This window comes from Odocoileus virginianus, chromosome 7, assembly GCF_023699985.2.
Source record: "Odocoileus virginianus isolate 20LAN1187 ecotype Illinois chromosome 7, Ovbor_1.2, whole genome shotgun sequence".
Lineage (NCBI taxonomy): Eukaryota > Metazoa > Chordata > Mammalia > Artiodactyla > Cervidae > Odocoileus > Odocoileus virginianus.
Genome location: NC_069680.1, coordinates 47,178,268 through 47,194,429, shown reverse-complemented (window position 1 = coordinate 47,194,429; position 16,162 = coordinate 47,178,268). Strand labels below are relative to the sequence as shown.

Sequence of the window (16,162 nt, the reverse complement as noted above, 5' to 3'; positions counted from 1 at the left end):
AGTCTTGGATTTTTCTATTCAACTCTATTTTTTAAGAGGCAAAACAATGCTCAGTCAAGGGATTTTTACTGAACGAAAGCCTTCCAAGCACAAAGCCCCAAGCTGCCTCAGTGTAGCGCTGCTGCCCCAAAACGAGGTCTCGCTTCCAAGGCCCGGCCCTGCACAGAGCTGGCCAGAAGCCGAGGAGGAGCGTGGGGTAGAGCGCCCCAAAGGAGCTCAAGCACTCTGAATAACGCTTTTCTTTTCCAGCCACACATCCAGGGTTCGTTCGCCTCTCACCTCCCCCGCCCCCCGTCTGTCTTTGGGCTAGCTCTGAGGAGCTGATACACTCTGGAGGGACGGAGGCTGTTCTCCATTATGACTGGCAGATGGATGAAAGGAGGCTTGCAGCCCGCGTGGGGCCACTGCTGCCATCTGTCTGGTGGGAGGCTGCGCGGATGGCCTTGCCCATTCACTGCTTCACGCACCACTGGGCTCCGGCCTTTTGTTTGGTTGACTGCGGGTGGGGACTGTGGTCGGGCAGCTGCTTTGTGTCTGGAGCAAACTTTCAGTGATTTATCAGGGTGATTGACGCGAGGAAGCTGCCCAAGCCCCCAGACACTGCAGTGACTGAAGACCCCAGCCCCCTTCCCTTCACACACCCCTTCACCTCCGCTTTGGCCAAGCAGCTCCCCAGGGTTAGAGGTGGCCCCAGCTCCTTTGCAGGGAGGAGGAGCAGGAAAAGCTGCCCGGGTCTTTTCTGTCTCTCTGTCTACCCTCGCTTCCTATTCATTTCCCAGGTTGAGGTGGCACCGCCCTTACAGATTTTTTCTTTCTGTTTGGTTTCTGCGTACAAGGCCTGGCAGCTGGAGCGGCCAGAGCATGAGGAAAGACCCATTAGCCACCCAGCAGCTGAGCAGGAGAAAAAAAAAGGGAACTGAATAGAGGTGGTGGGGTTGGCAGTCTTTCAGCCCAGCTCCTGGTCTTTGAATAACACCCCAGGTCAGGGACCGGGATCAGTATGTGGAAGGCTTTAGGGCATTTAATTATTTAAAGGTCTCAATAAAAGGAACCAAAACCCTGGGGAAGGGGGGGGATAGGCAGATGGTGTGCCCAAGCTGCTGGGAACCTGGGGACCAGGTGCAGAATGGGTGAGGGTGGGGGTAGGAGAGTTTAGGAGGGCTGAACCAGAGGTCAGAGAATAGGGGAGGGGAAGGGAAACAGAGATTGCCCTCCAGACCCAAGCAGGCCCTGCCCATAGCCTTTCCCTACACCAACTGGGGGCAAGTCTCTCTCCTTTCTACCCTCCTGCCCACTGCTCCTCAACTTCAAAATTCATATCAGCCCTAAGAGGCATACATTTTGGAAACACACAACAAAACTGTGAAGGGGATTACCCCCTTCTCTGTTAAGTTGGTGCAAAAGTAATGGCGGTTTCAACAGTTGAAATTTGCCATTTGATATTGGAATACATTCTTATTTTTTTCCATTTTATTTTTTTAATTAATTTTTTAACTGAAGGATAATTGCTTTACAGAATTTTGTTGTCTTCTGTCAAACCTCACCATGAATCAGCCACAGGTATTCCCTCCCTCTTGAGCCCCCCTCCATCTCCCTCCCCATCCCACCCCTCTAGGTTGATACAGAGCCCCTGGTTGAGTTTCCTGAGCCACACGGCAAATTCCCATCAGCTGTCCATTTCACATATGGTAACGTAAGTTTCCATGTAACTCTCTCCATACAGCTCACCCTCTCCCCGTGTCTGTAAGTCTATTCTCCATGTACGTTTCTCCTTTGCTGCCCTGCAAATAAATTCTTTGGTACCGTCTTTCTAGATTCCATATATATATGTGTTATTATATGATATTTATCTTTCTCTTTCTGACTTACTTCACTCTGTATAACAGGCTCTAGTGTGTGAATTTTATTCTGGTTCTGTGAAAAATGCCATTGGTAATTTGATAGGAATCACATTGAATCTGTGGATTACATTTGGTAGTATAGTCATTTTCATAATATTGATTCTTCCTACCCAGGAACATGAAATATCTCTCCATCTGTTACACTTCATTAGAACCAATGCAAATGCATTCCTTTTTTATGGCTGAATAATATTCCATTGTGTATATGTACCACACCTTTTTTATACAGTCATCCGTCAATGGACATCTAGGCTGCTTCCATGTTCTGGCTATTCTAAATAGCGCTGCAATGAACAATGGGATACATGTGTCTCTTTCAATTTTGGTTTCCTCAGGGTACATGCCCAGTAGTGGGATTGCTGGGTCTTATGGTGGTTTTATTCCCAGTTTTTTAAGGAATCTCCATATCATCTTCCATAGTGGCTGTATCAATTTACATTGCCACCAACAGTGCAAGAGCATTCCCTTGTTCTCCACACCCTCTCCAGCATTTATTGTTTGTAGGCTTTTGGTTAATGGCCATCCTGACCAGTATAAAGTGATATCTCATTGCAGTTTTGATTTGCATTTTTCTAATAAAGAGTGATGTTGAGCATTTTTTCATGTGTTTGTTAACCATCTGTATGTCTTTGGAGAAATGTCTGTCTAGGTTGTTTTCCCACTTTTTGATTGGGCTGTTTGTTTTTCTGGTATTGAGTTGTATGAGCTGCTTGTATATTTTGGAAATTAATCCTTTGTCAATTGTTTCATTTGCTATTATTTTCCCCCATTCTGAGGGTTGTCTTTTCCCCTTGCTTATAGTTTCCTTTGCTGTGCAAAAGCGTTTAATTAGGTCCCACTTGTTTACTTTTGCTTTTATTTCCATTACTCTAGCAGGTGGGTGATAGAGGATCTTGCTTTGATTTATTTCATCGAGTGTTCTGCCTATGTTTTTCTCTGAGAGTTTTATAGTTTCTGGTCTTACATTTATGTCTTTAATCCATTCTGAGTTTATCTTTATGTATGGTATTAGGAAGTGTTCTAATTTCATTCTTTTACATGTAGCTATCTGGTTTTCCCAGCACCACTTATTGAAGAGGATGTCTTTGCCCCATTATATATTCTTGCCTGCCTTGTCAAAAATAAGGTACCCATAGGCACATGGGTTTATTTATGGGCTTTCTATCTTGTTTTCTTGGTCTATATTTCTGTTCTGTGCCACTACCATACTGTCTTGATGACTGTAGCTTTGTAGTATAGTCTGAAATCAGGAAGGCTGATTCCTCCAGCTCCATTCTTCTTTCTCAAAACTGCTTTAGCTATTCAGGTCTTTTGTGTTTCCATATGAACTGTGAAATTTTTTGTTCTAGTTTTGTGAAAAATGCCATTGGTAATTTGATAGGGATCACACTGAATCTGTAGATTACATTTGGTAGTATAGTCGTTTTTGTAATATTGATTCTTCCTACCCAGGAATATCTCTCCATCTGTTTATGTCATCTTTGATTTCTTTCATCAGTGTGTTATAATTTTCTGTGTACAGTTCTTTTGTCTCCTTAGGTAAGTTTATTCCTAGATATTTAATTTTTTGTTGTTGTTGCAATGGTGAATGGGATTGATTCCTTAATTTCACTTTTTGATTTGTCATTGTTAGTATATGGGAATGCAAGTGATTTCTGTGTACTGATTTTGTATCCTGTGACTTTGCTAAATTCACTGATTAGCTCTAGTAATTTTCTGATGATATCTTTAGGGTTTTCTATGTACAGTGTCATGCCATCTGCAAACAGTGAGAGCTTTACTTCTTCTTTTCTGATCTGGATCCCTTTATTTCTTTTTCTTCTCTGATTACTGTAACTAGGACTTCCAAAACTATGTTGAATAGTAGTGGTGAAATTGGACACCCTTGCCTTGTTCCTGATCTTAGAGGGAATGCTTTCAGTTTTTACCATTGAGAATAATGTTTGTTTGCTGTGGGCTTATCATATATGGCCTTTACTATGTTGAGGTAGATTCATTCTATGCCCATTTTTTGAAGAGTTTTAATCATAAATGAGTGCTGAATTTTGTCAAAGGCTTTTTCTGCATCTATTGGGATTATCATATGATTTTTATCTTTCAGTTTGTTAATATGGTGTATCACATTGATTTATTTGCATATAGTGAAGAATCCTTGCATCCCTGGAATAAACCCAACTTGATCATGGTATATGAGCTTTTCAATGTGTTGTTGAATGTTTGCTAAAATTTTGGTGAGAATTTTTGCACCTATGGTCATCAGTGACATTGACCTGTAGTTTTCTTTTTTTGAGTTGTCTTTTTCTGGTTTTGGTATCAGGGTGATGGTGGCCTCATAGAGTGAGTTTGGAAGTGTTTCTTCCTCTGCAATTTTTTAAAGACTTTTAGAAGGATAGGCATCAACTTGTCTCCAGATGTTTGATAGAATTCACCTGTGAAGCCATCTGGTCCTGGGCTTTTGTTTTTTGGGAGATTTTTGATCACAGCTTCAATTTCAGTGCTTGTAATTGGGTTGTTCATAATTTCTATTTCTTCCTGGTTCAGTCTTGGAAGATTGAACTTTTCTAAGAATCTGTCCATTTCTTCCAATTATCCATTTTATTGTCATATAGTTGTTCATAATAGTCTCTTATAATCCTTTGCATTTCTGCATTGTCTGTTGTAACCTCTCCTTTTTCAATTCTAATTTTGTCGATTTTATTCTCTCTCTTTTTTTCTTGATGAATCTGGCTAAAGGTTTGTCAATTTTGTTTATCTTCTCAAAGAACCATATTTTGGTTTTATTAATCTTTACTATTGTTTCTTTTATTTCTTTTTCACTTATTTCTGTTTTGCTCTTTATGATTTGTTTCCTTCTGCTAATTTTGTTTTTTGTTGTTGTTCTTCTTCTTTTTCCAGTTGTTTTAGGTGTAAAGTTAGGTTGTCTATTCGATGTTTTTCTTGTTTCTTGAGGTAGGATTGTTTGCTATAAACTTCCCTCTTAGACTGCTTTTGCTGTACCCCACAGGTTTTGAGTGGTATTTTCACTGTCATTTGTTTCTAGGAATTATTTGATTCCCCTTTTGATTTCTTCAGTAAGCTGTTCATTATCTAGAAATGTATTGTTTGATTTCCATGTGCTTGTGTTTTTTACAGTTTTTTTTTCTTGTAATTGATATCTAGTCTTATAGTGTTGAAGTTGTAAAAGATACTTGTGATAATTGCAATTATCTTAAATTTACTGAGATTTGATTTGTCACCCAAGAGGTGGTCTATCCTAGAGAATGTTCCATGTGCACTTGAGAAGAAGGTGGATTCTTCTGCATTTGGATGGAATGTCCTGAAGATATCAGGGAGATCCATCTCATCTAATGTATCATTTAAGACTTGTGCTTCCTTACTAATTTTCTGGGTTGATGATCTGTCATTGGTGTTAGTGTGGTATTAAAGTCTCCTACTATTATTTTGTTACTGTCAATTTCTCCTTTATGTGTGTTAGTGTTTGTCTTATGTATTGGGGTGCTCCTATGTTGGGTGCATAGACATTTGCAATCGTTATTTCTTCCTTTTGGATTGATCCCTTGGTCTTTATGCAGTGTCCTTCCTTATCTCTTGTCATCTTCTTTATCTTAAGGTCTAGTTTGTCTGATATGAGGATTGCTACTCCAGCTTTCTTTTGCTTCCCATTTGCATGGAATATATTTTTCCATCCTCTCACTTTCAGTCTATCTGTGTCTTTAGGTCTGAAGTGGGTTTCTTGTAGACAGCATATATATGGGTCTTATTTTTGTATCCACTCAGTCAATCTGTGTCTTTTGGTTGGAGCATTTAATCCATTTACATTTAAAGTAATTATTGATATATATGTTCTTATTGCCATTTAAAAAAAATTGTTTGGGGTTTGTTTTTGTAGATCTTTTTCTTCTCCTATATTTCCTGACTATGTAATTCCCTTTAACAATTGTTATAAAGCTGGTTTGGTGGTACTGAATTCTCTTAACTTTTGCCAGGTTCAGTAATCCAGGTTGTAAATTTTTCCCTTTCAGTACTTTAAATATATCCTGTCATCCCCTTCTGGCCTGCAGAGTTTCTGCTGAAAGATCAGCTGTTAAACATATGGGGTTTTCCTTGTATGTTACTTGTTGCTTTTCCCTTGCTGCTTTTAAGATTCTTTGTGTTTAATCTTATCTGTTTGATTAGTATGTGTCTTGACGTGTTTCTCCTTGGGTTTATCCTGTATGGGACTTTTTGTGCCTCTTGTACTTGATTGACTATTTCTTTTTCCGTGTTGGGGAAATTTTCAACTCTCTTCAAAAATTTTCTCATATCCTTTCTTCCTCTCTTCTTCTGGGATCCCTATAATTTGAATGTTGGTGTGTTTAATATTGTCCCAGAGGTCTCTGAGACTATGCTCAGTTCCTTTCATTCTTTTTACTTTATTCTGCTCCTCAGCAGTTATTTCCACCATTTTATCTTTCAGCTCACTGATCCATTCTTCTACTTCAGATATTCTGTTATTGATTCCTTTTAGAGTATTTTAAATTTCAGTAATTGCATTGTTTGTCTGTGTATGTTTCTTCTTTAATTCTTCTAGGTCTTTTTTAATTGATTCTTGCATTTTCTCCATTCTGTTTTCAAGGGTTTTGATCATTTTTACTATCATTAATCTGAATTCTTTTTCAGGTAGTTTGCATATTTCCTCTTCATTTATCTGGGCTTCTGTGCTCCTAGTTTTTTTTCCATCATTTGTGCTGTATTTTTCTGCCTTTTCATTTTTTAAACTTATTGTGTTTGAGGTCTCTTTTTCCCAGGCTTAAAGGTTGAGTTCTTTCTTCCTTTTGGTTTCTTCCCTCCTAAAGTTGGTCCAGTGGTTTGTGTAAACTTTGTAGAGGGTGAGGTTTGTGCTGAGTTTTTGTTTGTTTGTTTGTTTTCCCTCTGATGGGCAGGGCTGAGTGAGGTGATAATCCTGTCTGCTGATGATCGGGTTTGTATTTTTGTTGTGTTTCTTGTTTGGATGAGGAATCCTACACACAGTGCTACTTTTGGTTGGGTGATGCCAGGTCTTGTATTCAACTAGTTTCCTTTGTGGAAGTTCTCACTATTTGATACTCCCTATGGTTAGTTCTCTGGTAGTCTAGGGTCTTGGAGTCAGTGCTCAGGGCTTGGTCTCTGGTCAGGAATGAAAATTCCACAAGTGGTTTGTTATGACATTAAGTGAGATTAAAGCAAATACCCAAAAATGAGAAACCAAAGTGAACCCCAGACAAATGGCAGTAATAAAATCAGGCAAGTAATAATTAAAATAATGGAATATACACATATACACATATACCCATAAACAAAATCAAAACAGCTCAACAAAAATAAAATACAAGAGATTGACCCAGCAAACAAAAGAAACCAAAAATGATACCTGCCAGTTAAGAACAAAACTAACTAAAGCATGAACTGGAAAACAAAACTAAAGCAAGGTGCCAAGTGGGGAATAAAGCAATTAAAAAAAAAAACCTAACAAATATGTTGAGAGGAAAGGAAAGAAAGTAAAGAAAGAATAGATATGCAAAGTTAAATAGAGGTAGATAAAGAAAATTTATATACATTAAAGATTAACTGCAAGGGGAAAAGAACAGTAGGAAAAGCAAACAAAGGAATAAATGTAGAAAAAATAATAGGTTTAAAAAATTGTTAATTAAATGTAGAAAGAGAAAAAAAAGTAAGAAAAAAAAAAAAAGGAAAACTCCATATAACTGCAAAAGGCCAATGTAGAGGCAGAGGTTTATAACAAGAAAAAGTGTAATTAAAAAAATTCAAAACCTCAATTAGATTCCATAGGGCTAATAAAATCAACAACTACAACAGAGGAAAAAGACAGAGAAAGAAAAAAAATCCTAAAGAAACTGCAGAACAAGTCAAAATATATGAATAGTAAATGTCTTTCTTGAGTCACTGCTGTCAGGATCCTTTCCCTCACTGGTAGTCACAGTCCACCTCACCTCCGTAGGATGTCCTCCAACACTGTCCTGGTCTCTGGACCTGCTGTGGGGGAATTCTAATCTGGTCCTACTCCTATGTGTTCTTGCCTCCAATGTCCACAACTATCAGAGCTAGTGTGTTTTCTTTGGTGAGAACTCTCATGTCCTTTTATATATTCCATGGACACAGAGTCTGCCTAGTTGATCTGCTACTTGTGCAACTGGTGGGAAGGTTTTGGATCTTCTTTCTTAGTCACACCACCCCTGGATTTCAACCATGGTTTTATTCCCACCTCTACATGTGGGTCATCCACTGGGGTTTAGCACCTGAGGCTGTCCTGGACAGCTTGGGTTTGCCCCTGTGAGGGCCAGGTGTGGAGGTGGTGCAGCTGCTTGGGTCACAGGGGTTCTGGCAGCACCAGGCACTCAGGGAAATTGGCAGCTAGAACAGCAGGAAATATAGTGCTCTAGGAGGGTATGGCAACCAGTATTGGACCATACACTCCAGTATTCTTGCCTGGAGAAGCCCACTGACAGAGAAGCCTGGCAGGCCAAAGTCCACAGGGCCGTAAAGAGTTGAACAAGACCGAAGTGACCCAGTGTGCATAGACAGAGGACTTTTTTTGCTCGTGGCAGCTCTGCCCCTGTGAGCATGTAGATGGTGCAGCTGCTTGGGTCGTGGGGACCCTGGCGGAGCCAAGTATGCAGGGACATGGACTGCCTCCGCCGCAGGAGTTATGGCCCTATCGGAGTCATTTTTCAAGCCTCTGGTAGCTAGCAATCAGAAGGCCTCTTTGGCCAGTCTTTCTCTGTAGCTCCACCCATACAGGCACCTAGAGGTCTCCCTTGCCTGGGGTCCCTCTCTACTGTTCAGCATCAGGCACATAGAGAGGGCACCTGGCTGGGGTCCTACCCTGTAGTTTGGCGCATCAGGCACTTAAAGGGGCCTCCTGGCTGGGGTCCTACTCTGTAGTTTGGCGCACAGGCACTTAAAGGGTTTCCTACTCTGTAGTTTGGCTCATCAGTCACTGAAGGGGCCCTCTGGCTGGGGTCCTACTCTGTAGTTTGGCGCACCAGGCACTTAGAGGGGCACCCCGGCTGGGGTCCTGCTCTGTAGTTTGGTGCATCAGTCACTGAAGGGGCATCTGGGTAGACTCCTGCTCTGTAGTTCAGTGTGTCAGACACCTGATGGGCCAGCCTCTATTGTTCAGCTGCCGATGCTGCTGTGTAGGGGGAGAGAGGCTATGGTGCTGGTTCTACCCCCTACACATGACTTAGCAGTATCGCCTTGCTTCCATGGCTTCCTGACTTTCCTCCACAGGCATTTCCCACCATAATCTCCTTCCTCATATCCCCTCGATCCATCTCTCCACAGCCAACAGCAGCCCTCACCCTGGGATTGCTCAACAATCCCTAAACTCCAGCTCCCAGCCGCTGGGCCTTTCAGGAGACCAGCATTCCTATCCAGTGTATGTATGGCTGCGGCCAGGACGGTCTGATTCTCATTCCATTTAGGCTGCCACAGATAAGATGTTTCACTCTCAGCCTTAAATGTTTCTCTTCTGACCCAGACAATTGCCCTGATGTGGAGATTGAACCCCTGCTTCAGTTCCCACACCCACCGAGGGAAGGTCCAGTTTTACTAACACTCCCATTTATCCCCCCAGTTCCTTTGTCATATGGAGTTTTGCATGGTTCTATATATTATTTTCCAGTGGTCATTTACTCCTGTCCGCTCTCAGCTGGTGTTCTGCATGTACGTCTGTGTCTGAAGGTGTGTTCCTGATGGACCCACGGTGAGAGATGTGCTCCACGTCCACCTACTCCTCTGCCATCTTGTTCTCCTCCTCTGGAATACATTCTTAAATAAATGTGGTTATGTTATACATCATTTTAATGCACATTTCTCACTTTATGCTTTTTTGCTAATGACATTATTTGCTGTATATTTTATATTTATTTTAGACTAGGGAAATGAAGTTAGACAAAAAGCAAATACAAGCAATTTTCTTAAGCTCAAAATAGGTCATAAAGCAGTGGAGACAACGTGCCACACGCATTTGGCCCAGGAACTGCTAATGAACATACAGCATAGTGGTGGTTCAAGAAGTTTTGCGAAGGAGACGAGAACCTTGAAGATAAGGAGCATAGTGGTGGGCCATCAGCAGTTGACAGCAAACAGTTCCCAGAATCATCAGAGCTGATCCTTTCATAACTACGTGAGAAGTTGCCAAAGAACTCAATGTTGACTGTCATTCAGCATTTGAAGCAAATTGGAAAGGTGAAAAAGCTTGATAAGTGGATGCCTTATGAGCTGACCACAAATTTTAAAAAATCATTTTTTTGAAGTGTCATCTGTTATTCTATGAAACAACAACAAAACATTTCTTGATCAGATTGTGATGTGCAACAAAAAGTGGATTTTATATGACAACCAGCACCAACTGACTCAGTTGCAGGACCAAGAAGAAGCTCCAAAGCACTTCCTAAAGCCAAACATGCACCAAAAAAGGGTCATGGTCACTGTTTGGTGGTCTGCTGGGTCTGCTGCCAGTCTGATCCACTAGGGCTGTCTGAATTCCAGCAAAACCATTACATCTGAGAAGTATGTTTAACAAATCAATGAGATGCACCAAAACCTGCAACGCTTGCAGTTAGCATTGGTCAATAGAAGGGCCCAATTTTTCTCCAGAAAAACATCCAACCACATGTTGCACAACCAGTGCTTCAAAAGTTGAACAAATTGGGCTAGAGATTGCCTCATCTGCCACATTCACCTGACTTCTTGCCAATTGACTACCACTTCTTCAAGCATCTTAACTTTTTGCAAAGAAAATGCTTCTACAACCAGCAGGATGCAGAAAATGTTTTCATAAAGCACGGATTTTTATGCTACAGGAATAAACAAACTTATTTCTCATTAGCAAAAATGTGTTGATTATAATGGTTCATATTTTGATTAATAAAGATATGCTTGAGCCTAGTTATAATGATTTAAAATTCACAGTCCAAAACTGTGATTATGTTTGCACCAACCTAATAACACTTAGCCCACTCCAGTACTCTTGCCTGGAAAATCCCATGGACAGAGGAGCCTGGTAGGCTGCAGTCCATGAGGTCGCTAAGAGTCGGACATGACTGAGCGACTTCACTTTCACTTTTCACTCTCATGCACTGGAGAAGGAAATGGCAACCCACTCCAGTGTTCTTGCCTGGAGAATCCCAGTGATGGCGGAGCAGAACCTGGTGGGCTGCCGTCTATGGGGTCGCACAGACTCGGACATGACTGAAGCGACTTAGCAGCAGCAATAGCACTTAGGGATGCTCCAGATTGGTTCAGTGGTGACCAGGACTAGGCATATGGATAGGAGGATTTGTTCTTTCTTTCTTTGGTAAAAATCTACAACAAAATTCACCATTTTATCTAGTTTCATTTTTATAAAGTGAGACCATACAGTGAATCTATCTAAATACTGAGAAAGCAAATAATTGTAGGTCCTGCTTCTGGGAGCACACACTGCTTCAAAAGGCAGTATATGTCCCCAAGAACATAGGCTCCCTAGGTCCCCAGGAAGAAACATACTAGTTAGATGCAATTTGAATTCAGCTTTGCCATGTACTAGCTCTGAGACCATAAGTAAGTTATTTCTCAATGCCTGTTTTCTCATCTTTACAATGAAGATAAAAAATTGTTCCATCAGTATGGTTGAGGGCATTAATATAGCTAAAGCACTTAGAATGTCTGGCTCTCTGTAAGCACACAGTAAATGTTATTAAATATTATTGTCATTACCATTACCAGATCAGGAGGCATTCATACAGGCTACACAACGGGAACTGAGTGAAACGGGGAATTTGATGAAGGTGTTATTTGCCTCTGCCCGTTCCATTTGTAATGAGCTATGGTTGGAAGTGTGGTTTTTGCTATTGCTAAAATAGTAGTTTTGTTTGAGTAGCCCCCTGTCCCACCTGCACCCCCTTCCACCTTCACCAGGTCGAGTACACAGCCCCAGGTCTGGGCCTCTGACACCCTCTGGTCCAGACCCTTACTTTGTGGCAGTTTGAGCATTATTGTTAGCAGTAATTTATTGATGGGGTGACAAATTCAAATGGCTAGGGGACCTGAGATATAATTCTGCTTCCCGAGGCTCTTCTCACTCTCATTAGCCCCGCCGAGGCCACAAAGGCACGAGGAATGAGGGGGTCCCTTGGTCACCGTGGGGTACAATGTAATGTACCTCAGCCTGTCCTCACTTCTAGGTGTGGTCAGCCTCAAACGTGGGGGGTGGGCTGCTTTCTGCACCTTCCAGCGAGGCAGTTCTCCACTCTCAACACGCCGGGGACAACGGCGACGCCTGTCAGCCAAGGACAGCCGCGGACGACCTGCGAGGACTGCGCGGACTCACACATCCCCAGCGAGGGCGAGCCGCGGCCAGGCGCGGGCGTGAGGGCCGGCAGGTGTCTGCCTACCTTCCTCACGGATGTGGGGCGAGGGAGGAGCCCGCGGCCACTCGCCACGTCCCTCAATGCCTACGTACGAGGAGTTGGCTAAGACCTAGGCACGCTGCTAAACGCGCTCGCTAGTCGGTTTTCCTAGTTTGGCAACAGGACTAGCGCCGCAGCTTCCGCCCACTCTGGGAAGCTCGGCAACAAGCTGCTGATTGGCTGGCCGGGGGCAGAGCGAACCAATCAAAACCCTCCCTGGCGCTCGCGGCCTGGGAGAGGCGTTAACAGAGCAGGAGAAGGAGGGCGGCGCGGGAGAAGGAGGGCGGCGCGGGCGGGGCTGGCGGGCGGCCGCTGTGCCCGCCCCCTCCCTCCCGCCGGGGCTGCCTGAGCGTCTCAGGTTCTTCAGTTTGAAGGTCTCGCCCTCATTTCTCAGACCTCCCCCATAGCCAGACCAACGGCACGGCTGGTGCAGGGTGTTTTGAGTCATTCTGGAGGTTCTGGGTTTCGGGAACATCCTCGGCCGTCTTTCCAAAGCCCCCCTGGATCTGAGCATTTGTTTTCCCACGTTTGTCAGTAGGGCCCTCCTGTCTTCTTACCTGTATGTGCTCACGCCCTCCTGTGTCTCACCCACCTTCTAAAACCAAATTAACCATCCGTTTTATTACACAGTACCTCACTGGCAGCAGCCTCCTAGACTTAGTAGAATATGCATTTCTGAGGATATGCATTGTGAACTCGGTAAGATAAATCTTCTAATAACCTTGTTCCCCACTTCAGTGCACACAAACATACACACACGTACAGATTCAAAGAATTTAGTACAGTTGCAACAAGATTAAGACTCTAGAGACGGAGACAGGGTACGATTCCAGATCTACGTTTTACTGGCTGCGTGACCTTGAGCAGATTCTTAACCTCTCTGAACCTCAGCTTCTACTAATGAAAAATGCTACTGATGGTAGCACCTACTTCCTAGCATTATTATGACAAAATGTCTGACATAATGCCTAATAAATTATTTTAGGTATTAATAACAAAGGAAGGAGTATTCCTTTCCCACATTTACTCTCAGTCCTCCATTCTTGGTTTAGGTGCTAGAGGTAACAACTAGATTCTAGACATGTAAAATTTCTATCATTAAAGCAATTTAAGATTCAGGTTAACACTTAGCACATTCTCATAGTCCCCAGCCTTCACATGCTTTTAGCTCATGAATTTTATAAAGGGAGAGACCTATTGGCAAGATAGGATTATTTTTCTCCTCAAGAACTTTTATTCAAATTCGTCCCTCTCAAAAACTTTAGAATAGCAGCATCTGAAGATTTATGATAATCCCATTTTAAAGAATTTAACATTCTCCTTTTTCATGGACTTCTGAAGTGCCCTACCTGATCTCTCTATATACTTACATTAACACCAAGATTTGATTGTTTTTCCTACACGTCTTCTACTGAAGTCCTTTCTTGTCTTATCAGAAACTCATCTCTTCTGCAGTCTTTGCCTCTTCTCCAAATGCTACACACTGGTCCATAGATTTTCTTCAGTGATCACAAAGACTGGCAATTCACAGCTCACAGACCCCTGGTGATCATCCTGCCATGTCCCATCACCTGCTGTGCCCTGTTGATGTCAGAAGTGACCTTTGTTGATGTGTTGTTAAGAACAAAAGTAATAATGTCTGGGACATCTCCGCAATGCCAAATGCTGGGGACAGGGAGGATGCAAGGTACACCAGGACGAAACACAGAGTGTTGGGGTGCGATTGAGTGGGAAGCCAGTAGACCTGGGTTTCAGTGTTGTGTCTGTGCCATTAGGGGCAAGTCAATAAAGTGTTTGCTCTCAACTACCCTATCTGTAAAATGGGTGACTCAGACCTGTCTCCTTAGTTTATAGATATTTGGGGGAAATAGAGTATACTGTTGAAGGTACTTTATATTTTGGGGGGGGGGGGAATGGTTGTGTGTGTGTGTAACAGGCTATTAAATCCATTTTATGCCACTATTTCCATTTGGCCACCCAAAATAAGTTCTGACAGTTGTCATTAAGTCTTATGAACCCAGCTCTGTGCTAACTGTTATGGGGTATATGACACAATCTCTACCTTTAAAGAATTTACAATCTAACCAGGTTGCTCAGCTGACACGTGAAGTGATGTGGGTGCTGACTGTGGGACCCCACCTCTTCTGTCTTACAGTAAGGGTGAGCTGGTGGTGTTACAATGTAGCCAATACGTGGTTGTGCCTCACTCCAACCAGCGCATCTGCTGGCCTCGAATCTCTCTCTTTCCATCCTTGGTGGGGCATGGGGTCTTACAAACCAGCCTCTCTGCTGCCTTCACCAGTGTTCACCAGCCATGGCCTGATGCTTTGTGACCTGAGTTAGGGGAGATGCCTTGCTCACGTTTGACGCTGCCCTTTACTTAGACTTTGTGTTCCTGATGCTTTCCGGCCTGTACCTGCCCACTAACACTGCTTACACTGCTTACACAACTGCTGTGGAGTGCCATCACAGTCACTGTAGCTATGACAGCAGCTCTGGAGTGGGCTTTGGGTGGGCACTGGGGTGTTCTTCCTCTGTGCTTGGCAAAAGAGGCCGTTTCCTTTCCCTTTCTGCAAGAAGAATGGTGCTAGTATACACCTTCTAATCTCTATTTGCTCCCCAGGCCAGGTAGACTAGAAAAGATGCACGTTGCTTACCTTTCCCCACAGCATAGAATCCTCTTTGTGGACTCCCTCAGGCTTCTTGGTGGAGGGAGCTAATCTTCGATTGCGTGGAGGACCAGTTCTGTTGCTGCATGCTCAGCAAACAGGCTGCAGCTCCAGATTCTCAGTGCTGGACCAGCAGGTTTAGCACCTTTTCTTTTTGGGGACTGTCAACAAAGCCTCAGCATAGCCTCTAAGAAGGAGTAGATCAGTGTAAGGAATAGATCATCTTTGACAATAAAAGATGGGCATGCAAATTAAAATAAATATCAGTACCAAGTCTCATCCATCAGACTGTCCAAATTACTAAAGTCTGAAGCTACTGGCATCATGGGGATGTGGAAAAATGGGGACTCAGGTACAACTGGTATAAGTGCACACGGGGGCTTAGATGGTAAAAATCTGCCCATAATTCCAGAGACCCAGGTTTGATCTCTAGGTCGGTTGGGAAGATTCCTTGGAGAAGGGACTGGCTAACCACTCCAGTATTCTTCAGTGTTCTTGCCTGAAGAATTCCATGGACAGAGGAACCGGGTGGACTACAGTCCTTAGGGTTGCAAAGAGTAGGACAAGACTGAGGGACTAACACTTTGGAGAGTGGTTTGACAGCATCAAGTAGAGGAAAATTTGTTCGTACCTCGCAACTTAGCAGTTCCCTCCTGGGCATATAGACCGGTGGTTGTTAACTGGTGGTGCCCCCCCACCCCCTGCCACCACCAGGGAACATTTGGCGACTCTGGAAATATTTTTGATTTGGACTCGGAAGGAGACAGATGTTACTGGCATCTAGTGGATAGTGGCCAGGGATGCTGCTAAACATTCTACAGGCAGTCCACTCTGTCCCCCCACCCCTTCTCAACAAAAGATTATTCAGACACAAATGCTAGTAGCATACCGTTAAGGAATCCTGATGTAAACTCTCGAGAGACTCTCAAATGCAGTCTCAAAGAGACAGATAAAAGGAGGTTTACTGTATTATTTGTTTCTAACATTACAGTATTGAAAATAATCTAAATATCCCTCAAAAGGAGAATAGAGAAATAAATTTAAGTATTTCCATAACATGGTTAATGAATGAACTGGAATTTACAAGAATTAATATGGATAAATCTTGGACACAATGTTCACTGAAAGAAGCAGAGTAATACAGAAAGTGCCACTGTGT

The 16,162-nt window shown here is 42.9% G+C and overlaps 1 long non-coding RNA gene across 1 annotated transcript; it reads right to left on the bottom strand.

Annotated features, from left to right (window-relative positions):
* Positions 1-4,177: 4,177 nt before the first annotated feature.
* On the bottom strand, positions 4,178-12,434 carry LOC139036044 (uncharacterized). The gene is made up of 2 exons (XR_011488742.1): positions 12,088-12,434; positions 4,178-9,710 (listed from the first exon to the last, which is right to left on the bottom strand). It is a non-coding gene; the product is annotated as an uncharacterized lncRNA (long non-coding RNA).
* Positions 12,435-16,162: the final 3,728 nt, after the last annotated feature.